The sequence below is a fragment of the Gadus chalcogrammus genome, chromosome 11, assembly GCF_026213295.1.
Source record: "Gadus chalcogrammus isolate NIFS_2021 chromosome 11, NIFS_Gcha_1.0, whole genome shotgun sequence".
Classification (NCBI taxonomy): Eukaryota; Metazoa; Chordata; class Actinopteri; order Gadiformes; family Gadidae; genus Gadus; species Gadus chalcogrammus.
In genome coordinates this window covers 27,748,080-27,764,295 of record NC_079422.1, presented here as the reverse complement: position 1 = coordinate 27,764,295, position 16,216 = coordinate 27,748,080, and the positions used below count along the sequence as shown (strand labels likewise).

At 47.8% G+C, this 16,216-nt stretch overlaps 1 long non-coding RNA gene across 1 annotated transcript; it reads right to left on the bottom strand.

Annotated features, from left to right (window-relative positions):
- Window positions 1-8,369: 8,369 nt before the first annotated feature.
- On the bottom strand, window positions 8,370-12,080 carry LOC130392416 (uncharacterized). The gene is made up of 3 exons (XR_008897007.1): window positions 11,646-12,080; window positions 8,936-9,117; window positions 8,370-8,678 (listed from the first exon to the last, which is right to left on the bottom strand). It is a non-coding gene; the product is annotated as an uncharacterized LOC130392416 (long non-coding RNA).
- Window positions 12,081-16,216: the final 4,136 nt, after the last annotated feature.

Genomic DNA, 16,216 nt, shown 5'->3' with positions numbered 1-16,216 from the left:
CCGCCCACTGAGGGCTGCCCTGCTGCCCCGCCCACTGAATTCTGCCCCGCCCACTGAGGGCTGCCCCTGCTGCCCCGCCCACTGAGGGCTGCCCCTGCTGCCCCGCCCACTGAGGGCTGCCCCTGCTGCCCCGCTCACTGAGGGTTGCCCCGCCCACTGAGGGCTGCCCCTGCTGCCCCGCCCACTGAGGGCTGCCCCTGCTGCCCCGCTCACTGAGGGTTGCCCCGCCCACTGAGGGTTGCCCCTTCTGCCCCGCCCACTGAGGGCTGCCCCTGCTGCCCCGCCCACTGAGATCTGCCCCGCCCACTGAAGGCTGCCCCTACTGCCCCGCCCACTGAGGGCTGCCCCTGCTGCCCCGCCCACTGAGGGCTGCCCCTGCTGCCCCGCCCGTCTGGTTAGTTAGGGTTGGTTAGGGGGGGTAGGGGTAGGGCTAAGGTTGGGTTCCAAAGCAGTTGCCTATCTTTCCTTAGTGAATAAAGAATGTGGCTGGTTGGACGTTTACCGCAGAGCGTTCAACGACACAATCTGTCCTCTTGAACACTCGGAGCTCCGGGATGCTGAGGACTCCCGATGACTCAATGATGTGGGATCAAGCAAGTTAATGTCAATAAAGTATTGAATAAAAAGTGATAAATAACCGTTTTCTAACTCCCAAAGCGTGTTCTCTGACCTCAGGGTCCTAAGGTGTCTAGTCCTTGACTTTTTGGTATGTCGGCTTCAGGGAATACCTTGAATGAAGGGTTTATTATAAAGATGTTAAGTCCACAGCCCGCTGTGGCTAACCGTGCTAGCTCCAGAGGCTAACGAAATGTGGCTAATAGTGCTAACTCCAGAGGCTAACAAGCTGTGGCTAACAGTGCTAGCTCCAGAGGCTAACGAGCTGTGGCTAACCGTGCTAGCTCCAGAGGCTAACGAAATGTGGCTAATAGTGCTAACTCCAGAGGCTAACAAGCTGTGGCTAACAGTGCTAGCTCCAGAGGCTAACAAGCTGTGGCTAACCGTGCTAGCTCCAGAGGGTAACGAGCCGTGGCTAACCGTGCTAGCTCCAGAGGGTAACGAGCCGTGGCTAACCGTGCTAGCTCCAGAGGGTAACGAGCCGTGGCTAACCGTGCTAGCTCCAGAGGGTAACGAGCCGTGGCTAACCGAGCTAGCTCCAGAGGGTAACATTAAAGATGTGTGAGTGGGTTTAAAAGTACTTTTTGGTTGGACTCCTGTCTCCCAGGGTGGGGGTCTCCTGTGGTTGCCGTGACAGCGGTAATATGGGTGTGATTCACAGGCCTCCGGACAAACAAGCATCATTACTAGAGCGGGATGGGGGGCTGTTGACCAATGGATCCTAAACTAGGGTCCTGGGACCTTGAGCGGCCCAAGGGGCCGGTCGCTGGCCCCGGACTCAAAGAGCGATGGTTTAATCTCACTATTAGTTTGTTCTGCGGAGGAGGGAGGGGGGGAGGGGGAGGGAGAGCAGAGAGAGATGGGAAGATAAAGTGGGAGAGAGGATTAGATATCAGATGGGGGAGGGAGGAGAGAGGGAGAGCTCTCCCTCTCTCCTCATCATCAGACTCTCTGGTTGGCTGGCGATGGGAGGTCAGCGGTCATCCCTCAAATATTATGGGATAGCAGAATCACTCGCTTGTGGGTCTGATTCCTCAGCTACATGTAGATCACCAGGTGTGAAGAGGTGGGCTAAATGAACAGGACCAGGTGCACAGGACCAGGTGCACAGGACCAGGTGCACTGGACCAGGTGCACTGGACCAGGTGTATAGGATATTTTACGTCTAAGGTATTTTACAAACAAATTTTCCCCTAGACTTGATCGAGAAGAAGCAAATTATTTCTGAAACTTAAGATACACTTGGCTGTCAATAGGATGTAAAGTAAAAGATGTCTGCTGAGACTCAGTTAGAGTCTTCAACATGTCTTTACATTCTCTAATTTGGAGACTGAGGGACTTATATATATTATATATATATATATATATGATAAATTGTAATTTTTCTGGCGGACCCACCGCTTCGCTCCCCTGTGCAGTGCTTCCCTCTTGTGGCCAAACACACTGACGACAGAGTGCTGGAACTAAAGCTACATTGACTTATACATTCTGGAGATAGCCCTGGTAGATAAGCTACACTAGAATACTTAAGCTGCGCCCTGCTCTGAACAGGTTCCATGGTAGTCTGGTAACTCCTACGCCCCCACGGCAACCTTCGTCTGGACACGATGCTGCTAAATCAAGGCAGCCGCTGAATCGAGGCCGTTGCTAGATAAAGGGTGACGCTAAATCAAGGCAGCTGCTAAATCAGGCAGCTGCTAAATGAAGGCCGCACGGCTCTCATCAGGATCCCGTCAGTGACAGTAGATGACAGCCGTCAGGGAGCCGTTGGTCTTCAGTTTGCTCTTCCCGTACTACGCTGGGTTTAAAGAAGAACACACAGCTGCTCCCGCTTATGCAAATGTTGACTTTTTTGGCGTGTAAATAAAACCTTGGGGTAACAATCGGTGTTCTGACGGACCGCGTCTGGGGAAGTCATGCATTATCTCAGAGCGGCTTTAATTAGCTGCTTTTCCTTAAAGGTTGTATTTATTAGGTATCCATTCCTTATTTATTAGTATCCATCATCGCTGTCGTTACATCAATTAATGCCGTTGACGGCTGAGGAATTGTCATGAGGTGGGGGGGTGGGGGGTGCCCCCCCCCGGCATTACCGGCCTGTCATGGCGGCGCGCGCTCCCAGCCCAGCGCTGTCAATTAAATGTGATTGACTGAGTAAAGAAGCACAACAATAAGCCAACAACAGACACTAAAATCTATACCCCCCGCCCCCCCGCCCCCCGCCTGTCAGACCTCTCCTGTCCGCTGCGCCGGGTGGAGAGCGGGGGGGGGGGGGGGGGGGGGGGGGGGGCGCGGCCTGGCGGGCTGCGTTCTAAACGGCTGCCCTCCGCGCAGCATGTTCCAATTAGGCGGCGCGCGGCTTCCTGGAGGAGGACGGGAGGCGCCGAGTATCGACTCAAACTGTTGTCCAATAAATGAGGTCTAATTTATCAGTTTAACTTCCTCCTTTCACCCCCCAGAAGAAGAGCAGGAGAAGGAGGAGACTGATGGAGGAGAAGAGAGAGAGGAGGAGGAGAAAAACAAAAGCTTTTGTTTTTTGTTACATGAACTGCCCTAGTGGAGGGGAAAATGTCTCTGAGCTGACTGTCACACACACACACACACACACACACACACACACACACACACACACACACACACACACACACACACACACACACACACACACACACACACACACACGCACACACACTGTATGAATACACACGCCCACACTGCATAAACACATACACACACACACACTGTATAAATGTACACACACTATTAATACACATGCACACACTGCATAAACACACACACACCTCATAGACACACACTTTTAATTCATAAACACACACACACACACACACACACACACACACACACACACACACACACACACACACACACACACACACACACACACTGCATACACACACAAACAGAGAGACACTAGAGTTTGTGCACATTCCTGGGATAGTTGTGTTGCTAATGGGAGCAGGGCGGGCGCGTTGTGGTGCGTGTTGTGGTACGTGTTGTGGTGCGTTTCCCTCCAGTGATGGAGGGACTCCATTAGCTCGGGGCGGGCGGTGTCCGCGGGGAGACGGCGACCTGCGTGAGAACATCAGCAGCGCTCCGCCGCCCAGACACCATCAATCCTTCCTCTTTTAAGTGACCGTTCCTTGATAGCCAAGAGGTCCCAAATCTACACACGCGCTGCGTATCGGCACGAATACCAGTCCGTCTGTCCGGCCCACTGCAACCCCTGTCCGACTCTCAGCCCTGAAGCCCTTCCTGAAGCGGCCATCTCAGCCAGGAGACGGCATTAAGCATGAGGCTCAATCAAACTACTTTTCTTACATTTCCTTTTTCGGAGGCGCCATCGACTGCCGGACCATTTTAGATTTTAAGCAATTTGATGAATATTTTTAATCAATGAATGGAGGTAGGATATTCAGATTCAGATTTATTGTCATATCAACATGAAAACAAAGTAAAAGAAGAACTGAAATACGTTATCACTTTGGCATCGGTTAAATTAGGCCTACTTCATAAAAAGATTGTATTTTATATGCAGTGTTCTCGCTCAATACTGAACCGATCCCAAAAGTAATTTGTATAAATATTAAAAAGTCCCTTCGACCCCTTTTACATTCAATTACAAAATCAACAACATACAAGAATTGTGACAAAGCAGCCATGACTCATCTGGCATGCCATAGCTCTCACTCTGACGATGGTTCTGTAGGTTATATAGAGCATAACAGTGACCGCCCCCTGTTCAACAGCTCTGGTTCTCGAAGTCAATTTCCCATTCATTTTCACCGTCAACGTTTTGTCAAATCGTTGTATAAAGAGTTTTAAGCCTGGAACCAAGACAATCGTTTGTCAGGCTAGTTGTGACCGGAAAATGTTTGATTCGGGGCAAAAAGGAATTTGGAAAACGGAAGAAAGAGTAAAGATACAAAACTGTTTCCATTAATTTTGTGAACAAGTGAAGGAACTCCTCATCCCATAAACCATTGCGGACCTTTTCGCAGTGGTTCCAACCCAATAGTTTAATTTGTTTCTTTCATATTGTAATGACCTCGCCGGTGACATAACGATGTCCAGTCATAAGTACTTGAAGGAACTTTAATGTCACAAACCAGGTCAATGAAACCCGTAACCAACGGCAAAAATCGTCACTTACAACAACCGGTTACCCGGGCAACCCCCGACCCCCAACCCAGTCCCTTCAACGGGCAAGCCCCCACCCTCCGGTTCTCCCAAGGCCCTCCCCCAGCTGACCTGATGATACGCCACCCATACTGATTGACAAGTAGAACATTCCAATGCATGCAAATAGAACAACTGGCATAACAGACAACGAAATACAATGCAACACATAATACACAAACTCTCCCAGGGTCGCTATATAATAATGACCCTTGTCATTATTATATTGTTTATATTGCTAATATAAGTTGTGTCATAGCCTATAGGCCTATTCTGTGTGTGTGTGTGTGTGTGTGTGTGTGTGTGTGTGTGTGTGTGTGTGTGTGTGTGTGTGTGTGTGTGTGTGTGTTAGTGTTTCATATAATGTATAGCGTTGTCCTCGACATGGTACGTCCCTTTGCTGACTGCAGTCACGCGTAATAACGTTACCTACTCATTTTTAATACATGTCAAATCAGTCTCGTATTCCAGTTCCGTATTCATTCATCATTATGTATTCCTTTGCTTTTATACTACCCAAACTACTAAAAAGCACTATAGTGCTATATCATATATTTGTCATTTCTTTTTTTTATCATATATTCTATATCAACATATTCTTCTACATCTACAGCTCATTTCCTCTACAGCTTTAACAACTCTTTCCATTCATATAAATCATGGTTTGCCCTGGCAAGCGATCGGGTTCAGTAGCAGCAGATCCCTGTACCTTCCTATTATGGGGCATTTCCACCGGAGGGTGCTGTTCGGTTCGGTTCGCTTCAGTCCGGTAGGGGGCGGTATAGCCCAGCTCAGTTCCAAGGTCGCGTTTCCATTGACGACATAGCAGCATCATAGCAGCGCGACACAGTGCATAATTTTTCATGCAAAGAAAACAAAAAAAATTTGTGAAGAAGTTTGATAATCGTAGGTTTTATGTGAGGCCGCTTTGTGAACTACAGCTCTTCGCTGTAGTATAGACCCGGATGTCGTACTCAAAACGGGCTAATTGTGAAGTGTGGATCGAAGGACACTTTCCGTACTCAACGGCAGCCATCTTAGCTACGTAGCGGAAGAGGCGGAGCCAGGCTGAGCCAAAGTCGGCGCATTTTCCACATAGCCTGCATTAATAGAGTCATTTGTAGTTTTTATAGCTTTTTATAGCTGCTAGGCGTAAAGAGTTCACCGTTCAAAGCGGGATGTTTATTGCGGGGGAGGAGCCGCGGCGGCAGTCGTGATCGTAATTTCCGGTTAGGGCACCACGGAGTAGGGATGGGCCGATAGTCGATTCTATCGACTATCGACGACAGATGGATTCCATCGTCGATCGTCTCAAGTTGCCGATAAAAAGGCGATAATTATTTTTTAATAATTATTATTATTATTTTATTTTTTATATTTATTTTTTTTAAAGCGCTGTGGTAGCTATTTTTTCAACTTAAAAAGCCCCGCAAATTGTAATTGAAATGAACTGGCACCGGTGGAAAACATACTATGTAGCGCTGACCTGCCGTATTCACTCATTGCTGCGAGAGGAGAGGGGAGGGGCTCTGCTCGCACGGCGAAATGACATCACACCCCGCTGCACCATTTCCGGTTCACAGCTGTGGTACATGAGCTGTGTTAGAAATCGTTCCCTATTCACTCACTCACTATTCCCTATAGTGTTCATGATATAGTGCACTACATAGGGAACGAGCAAACGAGAATTCGGACACTACGCTGAACATTTCTAAACGTCATTTGCGTCAGTAAATGCGCCGGGTATTTGTGTGACGCAGACAGATGCGCCCAGATCATGTAAACAAACCGGACACTCTCGAGGAAAGCTGGAGGTTGTATTAATTTTGAATGTTTCATTTTCCCAAATAAATTGTTGATATTTCTAAACGAAAGCCGGAGACTCCATCATTAAATGTATTCGTTTTCGCCGCTTGCGGTTATTGAGCTTCTTCTTCTCCTCCGGAAAAACACGACCGCATTGCATTGTGGTTTATGGGAGTAACACGTAGGGAACATCATATGTACACTCACATTTTGGGTATTTTAAGTGCACTATATAGGGCATGAAATTAACCAGTGAGAATTCGAACACTACAAAATAGCGAGCACCCTATATAGTGCACTATATCCGTGATAGGGAACGATTTCGAACACAGCTACGAGCTGTATGTCATCAGCGTGTGTCATCATGACAGCGCCACTGGCGCCGACGCATCGAAACTTAAATCAGCGGAGGCTCACGGCTCACGCTGGTCCAAGGGGAAGACCATCGTATTCGTTTATAAGAAAAAAATCGAAAAATGAAAACGCGATTTTTTTCAAAGTGATAAATTATTATAAACAATTAATATTATAAAATTATCATAAAGTTGCCCCCCCCGATAGTATCGACTATCGGCGATCGCTAGGGGGCGCTATCGGACGATGGAAGCTTGTAGACGATTGCCCAACCCTACCACGGAGTACTCGATTTGGAACAGCACTCACATCTGAAAAATTAACGTACTCAAGTGAGTACGGATAGTACATCCTTTAAGTGTACTCATGGAAGTACGGGTATTGGAACACGGCACTGTAGTTCACAAAGCGGCCTCACATAAAACCTAAGATTATCAAACTTCTTCACGGACATTTTTAGTTTTCTTTGCATGAAAAATTATAATTTAAATCCCCAAACAACATATGTGTAATCCAGGGCATATAAAGACTGGGACCAGAAAATAATTATTTTCTCTCCATTGACACCAATTCATATTTTTCGACCTCATAGGTCCCATGAGCTCTACAGGAAAGGGCGTGACTTCGCCACTCTATTCTTTGTATTCATATGACGTGACGTCCGCCTCATTAGCTATGCAGGGATTTGAGTGGTGGTCAGCTAGCCTTGTTGTTTACAAGCGTTCATGTAGCGAAGTCCAGCACAAGAAGAGAAAATGCCTTACAATAGCGTTGTTTAGGCTGTTCGAACCGTTGAAACCGTGAATCGGATAGAAGTTACTTCAGAGTTCCCTGTGAAGTTAAAAAACACGGTACAGAAACAAGCGATTTTAGAAAAAGACGACGAGAAAAGTGGCTTTCGAACGTCTCGCTGAAGCCGAAGGGAGTAGTCAAAACATGCACGAGTTTGCAGTGATCACCTCGTGAAAGGTTGGTAGATCGGGCATATTACTGCCCGATCACGCACTGTTATTTTGGGACAATTTTAAGCTCAAGAATACCATGGTTAATGACTTTTGATCGATTAATATACAACCTGTAACGTAAGCTTCTATGACTAAGAGTAATCTATACACTAATACAACTATCAAATTGTTGGCTTCATAAATATGAACTGAAAATTACTTTTTTTATACAAAAATACTATGTACATTATATCACACTATTACTGTCTGTGGCATTATAAGTCTCAAATTCGTGGCATCAATAAGAAGGGAAAAATATTATATGATGGACCATTCTAGCAAAATAATGGAAGGCTATACTTAAGCAAACAAATGTAAATAAAACACTGAACTATTAAAATGTATCCTGTGTTTTTTTCACTTCTAAGGAGATCTGATAGAAGCAGAGATGCAGAAACTTGCTTGGTGAATTTCTTTGCCAAAACTTCAGGGAGGATACATTTCGGAAAAACTTTCATCCTTAGGGATGACGCTATCCCAAAACTCCACGTCAGGCAAAATTCTCTCTATAAAAATGTCATTCTTGTTCCATACAATAAAATCACAGTAGTCTACTTGCAAGATAAAGAGCTGTGCTTGAATTTGATAGTAGTAGGCATGTGATCTGTCCAGCTTTATCTTGTCACCGTCCTTCGCCAGGCAGAATCCCTTTTCTCCCGCACAAGCTCTGATGTTCTCCTTGTCCTGATGACAATGTGGGCACTGAAAAAAGTCAGAGATGAAGTGTGAACAAACTATATCTTCTGAATTGCTAATTGTTCCATGTTTAATGCTAGTTTATAACATTGAGTTGTGCGTGGATTTCCTTGGGAGAGGGAGGGATTGTAGTCACATTCAAGATTCAAGATGGCTCAAAAAGCATCTTGAATCATGGACCTGGACAATTGTAGTCACATGACATGTATCTCACATATCTTTACATGGCATACTTCGAAAGACCTGGTTAAAGCTTTATTTACCTTGTTTTCACACACTCCAGTTCCGTGACAACTGCAAACAACAATCCCATATGGTGATGCTCCCATGAAGGGCCACTTTGCATTGAGACAAAGGCCAGAATCTGCTACAGAGTAGCCGTGATGTAACTCTCATAATTTTTTCGTAGTCCTTCGGTGCCTGTGCCTCATGCTTACATCCATACCTGATATGAATCAAACAGCAAAACAAATTATCATTCAACACAGTGTAAGATGTATTTGGCATACATTTGAGAAATATACATATTGTGACTATAAGTGTCAACTTATCTGTTAAGTTGCTATACCTGTTTATATGAATATTCTCAAACATAATGTGTATGTCCTCTCCTGGAACCGTCACCTTATCGTGGTGGTGAGGTTTGCGTGTCCCTGTGAACCTGAGGGCTGTGTTGTCTGGAGCCTTGTGCTCCTGGTAGGGTCTCTCATGGCAGAGTGGTCTCAGGGGAGGGGCCAGACTAAGAATGGTTCAAAAACCTCAATGAATAACTTAAGAAGAGGAGATGTAACCCGGCCCGGAGGAAGCCCGGGGCCCCCGTCTGGAGCCAGGCCCAGACGGAGGGCTCGATGGCGAGCGCCTGGTGGCCGGGTTTGCCACGGAGCCCGGTCGGGCACAGCCCGAACAAACTACGTGGCACCCCCCCTCTCTTCATCCCATGGGCTCACCACCTGTGGGAAGACCCGTTGGGGTCGGGTGCGCAGCCACATGGGTGGCAGCGAAGGTCAGGGGTCTCGACGGACCAGACCCGGGCGGCAGAAGCTGGCTCTGGGGACGTGGAACGTCACCTCGCTGTGGGGTAAGGAACCGGAGCTTGTGAGGGAGGTGGAGCACTATCAGTTAGATCTGGTGGGGCTTACCTCCCGCACAGTCTCAGCTCCGGTTCCGTACTCCTGGATAAGGGTTGGACTCTATTCTTCTCCGGAGTTGCCGAGGGCGTGTGGCGCCGGGCGGGTGTGGGGATACTCATAAATCCCCGGCTGAGCGCCGCGGTGTTGGAGTTTACCCCGGTAGACGAGAGGGTCGCCTCCCTGCGCCTAAGGGTTGTAGGGGGGAAAACTCTGACTGTTGTTTGTGCGTATGCACCAAACAGCAGTTCAGAGTACTCGGCCTTCTTGGAGACCCTGAATGGAGTCCTGTATGGGGCTCCAGTAGGGGACTCCGTAGTTCTGCTGGGAGACTTCAACGCCCACGTGGGCAACGATGGAGACACCTGGAGAGGCGTGGTGGGGAGGAACGGCCTCCCTGATCTAAACCCGAGGGGGACCAGAGAGTGTGTGCCAATTACCGGGGTATCACACTTCTCAGCCTCCCTGTTAAAGTCTACTCCAAGGTGCTGGAAAGGAGGGTTCGGCCGATCGTCGAACCTCAGATTGAAGAGGAACAATGCGGTTTTCGCCCCGGACGTGGAACTACGGACCAGCTCTTCACTCTCGCAAGGATCCTGGAGGGGGCCTGGGAGTATGCCCATCCGGTCTACATGTGTTTTGTGGATCTGGAGAAGGCGTATGACCGGGTCCCCCGGGAGACACTGTGGGAGGTGCTGTTGGAGTATGGGGTAAAGGGGTCTCTCCTCAGGGCCATCCAATCTCTGTACTCCCAAAGCGAGAGCTGTGTTCGCGTCCTCGGCAGCCAGTCAGTTTCGTTCTCAGTGGGTGCTGGTCTCCGCCAGGGCTGCGCCTTGTCACCAATCCTGTTTGTGATCTACATGGACAGGATATCGAGGCGTAGTCGTGGTGGGGAGGGGTTGCAGTTCGGTGGTCTGAGGATCTCGTCACTGCTTTTCGCAGATTATGTGGTCCTCATTGGATCATCGGCCTGTGACCTTCAGCACTCACTGGATCGGCTGGCGGCCGAGTGTGAAGCGGCTGGGATGAGGATCAGCACCGCTAAATCTGAGTCCATGACTATTAGCAGGAAACCGGTGGATTGCTTACTCCGGGTAGGAAATGAGTCCTTAGCCCAAGTGAAGGAGTTCAAGTACCTCAGGGTCTTGTTCGCGAGTGAGGGTACTATGGAGCGTGAGATTGGCCGGAGAATCGGAGCAGCGGGGGCGGTATTGCGTTCGCTTTACCGCACCGTTGTTACGAAAAGCGAGCTGAGCCGCAAGGCAAAGCTCTCAATCTACCGGTCGATCTTCGTTCCTATCCTCACCTATGGTCATGAGGGTTGGGTGATGACCGAAAGGACGAGATCGCGGGTACAAGCGGCCGAGATGAGTTTTCTCAGAAGGGTGGCTGGCGTCTCCCTTAGGGATAGGTTGAGAAGCTCAGCCATCCGTGAGGAACTCGGATTAGAGCCGCTGCTCCTTTACTTAGAAAGGAGTAAGCTGAGGTGGTTCGGGCATCTGGTAAGGATGCCCAATGGGCGCCTTCCTTGGGAGGTGTTTCAGGCACGTCCAGTGGGGTGGAGACCTCTGGGAAGACCCAGGACTAGGTGGAGAGATTATATCTCAACACTGGCCTGGGAACGCCTCGGGATCCCCCCGTCAGAGCTGGTCAATGTGGCCCGGGAAAGGGAAGTCTGGGGCCCCCTGCTTGAGCTGCTCCCCCGCGACCCGACCCCGGATAAGCGCACGAAGATGTGATGAGATGAGATAATGTGTATGTATATATTTTTATTTATTCTTATCTCAAAGAAAACAGTACATTTTGCATTATTGCAAAAAGGGGTTTGAAAAATAAAAACAATTACGTTGTAGCTGCAGTAGAGAATCTGTTTGATTCTGGTTAACAGATTGCCTTGATAAGGCTTTTTGCTGGCTTGTCTGCATTTGTCCGAATGGCTTGTTTAAGCTTGGACGCTGTTATCCGGCCTGCTCTCTGCCTGAACCATATCCTTGAGGCTGCATGCTTCCTGGTCTCTCGCTCTACGGCTACTATAGGAGCAGGGGTCAGATCTGGCATCTTGAACTGCTCACACAAACCATGCAGGTCTCTGGCTGACAGACTGTCTGGTGTTCGGTAGTCCAGGATGGGCTTTGGGAGACTGGTGGTTGCTGACTAGGGGATAAATCTCAGGGGGAGACCCTTTTTGTGGAGGGAGATTTGCTTTGTTCAGGGCTTGAGCCAGAAATAGCATCATCAAGTCTCTTCTTCTTAGCTCTTGCAGATGCAAAGTCGATATCTGATACAGCAGCCACTGGGATCTATCAAACAAAAATATAGAGAAATAAGCTAAACTCAGAATAACCTTATTTTGTAGAAAATAATATAGAAAAATGTAAGTTTGATAGATATTGGAATCACAAAATCCTTAGCATTATTTCTATTTGGCAACTAGTATTTATTCTCAAGATCTTCAATAGAATTTTACAAAATATATAATTTACCTTGTTGATATGGGATGGCATTTACTTTTCTTCATTGTGCACATGACTGACTCATCTCACACCTGTCTCCAAGGCATATTATACAGCTCCAACGTGAAAGCAGGATTCTGCAAGCCTGTGCACAGAAAAAATAGAAAAACTCAATATCGTAGCTAATAAAAGCGAAAATAAACATATTTACTGTATTCTGTGGCATTTAGAGTTTGGGATCGATGGGCATGGAAAGTAATTCAAGGCAAGCTACAACAACAATACAAACTCGTCTCGTCACGTTGTGAGAGAAATGTTATGTTTTTCTTACCCAGCCATGCAGTTGCAGTGCGCTGTAATCACCTCTCCATCTTCTTTCACTAATAGCCGTGTCTTCAGTAGAGTCTCCGTAGATCTCTGAGAATGGTTGACCTAAAACAGAAGAGCAGGGGAAAGTTAGAATCGAGCAATCGCGGTTTGTTTACACTACAAACATAGCACAGATCGCATCGCCTTTTCACGCCAAGGTCTTTCACCCAGCCACACACAAAGAGGTTGTAGGCTTCCATACTCTTCCATGCTTTCATCTGTTTCGTGGTGTAGAAAGATGTCGACAGGACCAGGTATTTGGAGATGTCGGGAAACTACTGCTGGGTCCAATTCCAAATCCGTACCGAAATCTTTCTTCTTCAACGCATAAGGGTTGATGCCACCACACAAACTAACTTTTTGGAGGTATCGCAAACGTGAAATCGTGTTTAAAGTGTTGGTATACTCGGATAAATCTAGAGCAGGTCCTTGCACTGCGGCGCCCCTTTTGGTTTGGTATACCACCAAATAATTCACCGGAAGTAAAACTACCCGAAAAAAGTCATGTGATTGAATAAAAAGAATGCTCCACTTACACCACCACCACTCTGGTGGAGACGGGATCTCTCTGCTCCACTTACACCACCACCACTCTGGTAGAGATGGGATCTCTCTGCTCCACTTACACCACCACCACTCTGGTAGAGACGGGATCTCTCTGCTCCACTTACACCACTACCACTCTGGTGGAGACGGGATCTCTCTGCTCCACTTACACCACCACTCTGGTGGAGACGGGATCTCTCTGCTCCACTTACACCACCACCACTCTGGTAGAGACGGGATCTCTCTGCTCCACTTACACCACTACTCTGGTAGAGACGGGATCTCTCTGCTCCACTTACACCACCACCACTCTGGTAGAGACGGGATCTCTCTGCTCCACTTACACCACCACTCTGGTGGAGACGGGATCTCTCTGCTCCACTTACACCACCACCACTCTGGTAGAGACGGGATCTCTCTGCTCCACTTACACCACCACTCTGGTAGAGACGGGATCTCTCTGCTCCACTTACACCACCACCACTCTGGTAGAGACGGGATCTCTCTGCTCCACTTACACCACCACCACTCTGGTAGAGACGGGATCTCTCTGCTCCACTTACACCACCACTCTGGTGGAGACGGGATCTCTCTGCTCCACTTACACCACCACTCTGGTAGAGACGGGATCTCTCTGCTCCACTTACACCACCACTCTGGTGGAGACGGGATCTCTCTGCTCCACTTACACCACCACCACTCTGGTAGAGACGGGATCTCTCTGCTCCACTTACACCACCACTCTGGTAGAGACGGGATCTCTCTGCTCCACTTACACCACCACCACTCTGGTGGAGACGGGATCTCTCTGCTCCACTTACACCACCACCCTGGTGGAGACGGGATCTCTCTGCTCCACTTACACCACCACTCTGGTAGAGACGGGATCTCTCTGCTCCACTTACACCACCACCACTCTGGTGGAGACGGGATCTCTCTGCTCCACTTACACCACCACTCTGGTGGAGACGGGATCTCTCTGCTCCACTTACACCACCACTCTGGTGGAGACGGGATCTCTCTGCTCCACTTCACCGCTTTTTCCCAGGGGAGGATAACAGCATCGACAGAGGTGAAAACCATTATATGTCGGGGCATGTGTAGATTTTCAGTTATGCCGATGGGGAGTCGCAGGGAGCGTGCCGTCACATACGTCACATGTAGTCTTTCTCATTGTTTTTTCTCTAAAGCCTTTAACTGAACAAATGCACAATAAACGGTCAAACTCTTTATGTGAAAAATTATTATTTGGGCCCACACAAAACTTTTGTGTAATCCAAGGCATTTAATGACTGGTATCAGAGAATAATACATTTCTTACCACTGATTCCTATTCTAATTGTTCTCGCCCAGAGGTCGCATGAGGGGTACACCGGAAGGGGCGTACTTACGAGCTCTGTAGAGTGGCGACCCCACGCCCCTTCCGGTAGAGCCCATGGGGCCTATGAGGTCGAAAAATATGAATGGGTTTCAACGGAGAGAAAGTAATTATCTTCCCAATATTATTGCATGATCATGAATATTAGTCTTGTAGGAGCCTATCATTTTTATTCTATAACGAGATCAATTATTTATGATTATATCATATTGTTTACATTATCATGATTATTGTAGGCCTACTTTCTTGTTTAAAATATTATCAGGAAATTCTCAAGATTGTTATTATACCATAATTATTTTTATACTACCAGGAATATTAATATTATCCTATCATGATTATATTATCATACTTATATGATAATTTTATTAGTCGAGTGCTGCATGCAGCACTCAACTCTTGTTCTTCTTGATGCTAACGGAGTTAGCACTGTCCAGTCCAAATCAAACGGAGGACCATTCATTCCACCCTTACATCTGACAGAATGTTATCAATTTTCTAACGTCTAATATTAACAGCTTATTAGAAAATAGAAACCAGAAGACTTCTGAGAACTATGAGCGGTTGTCTACACAGGATTACTAAATACAACCGTCTGAAGACAGAGTGCTCTGATTGGACAGCAAGCACAGGTAGCACCCGATAGGTCGGGGGGGTCGGGCTGCTTTAGACATAATGTAGATGGGGGATAAGATCCATTAGTTCACCTTAATAACAGCTACTAATTCAATCCAGCCTCACTAATATAAAAAAAGTACTTCCTCATGCCAACAACTCTCCAGAGATCATAAGGAGAATAACTGAAAGTGGATTACTAGGTATCAAAAGACTATTTTATTTATATACACACAGGCACACGTATATACATGTCAAAGTGCCTGAGACATTGGCTGTGCGTGAATTTAACTACATCTAAAACCCAAAAGTGTAACATGTGTGCATGATCAACCATAAATATTAGAAAGCGCTTAATACCGTAGTGTTTAGAAAAAATCCTCAGTAGGCCAGTAATACTGTAACCATGGTAACCAAACATTAACTTTACCTTGAAAGAAAGTCAAACAGTGATATAATACGACAGTAAATACAAGTTAAAAGTGTTCATCAAAATACTGCAGTGGAGAGAGGTTGATTCAACCAAAGAGGAGGTCCTCTTCAGACCCTGGTCCTGGTCCGGGTCCTCAGGGTCTGGTCCTGGTCCTCAGGGTCTGGTCCTGGTCCTCGGGGTCTGGTCCTCAGGGTCTGGTCCTCAGGGTCTGGTCCTGGTCCTCGGGGTCTGGTCCTCAGGGTCTGGTCCTCAGGGTCTGGTCCTGGTCCTCGGGGTCTGGTCCTCAGGGTCTGGTCCTCAGGGTCTGGTCCTCAGGGTCTGGTCCTCAGGGTCTGGTCCTCAGGGTCTGGTCCTGGTCCTCAGGGTCTGGTCCTGGTCCTCGGGGTCTGGTCCTCAGGGTCTGGTCCTCAGGGTCTGGTCCTGGTCCTCGGGGTCTGGTACTCAGGGACTGGTCCTCAGGGTCTGGTCTTCATGGTCTGATCCTGGTCCTCAGGGTCTGGTCCTCAGGGTCTGGTCCTGGTCCTCAGGGTCTGGTCCTGGTCCTCAGGGTCTGGTCCTCAGGGTCTGGTCCTCAGGGTCTGGTCTTGGTCCTCAGGGTTTGGTCTGGTCCTCAGGGTCTGGTC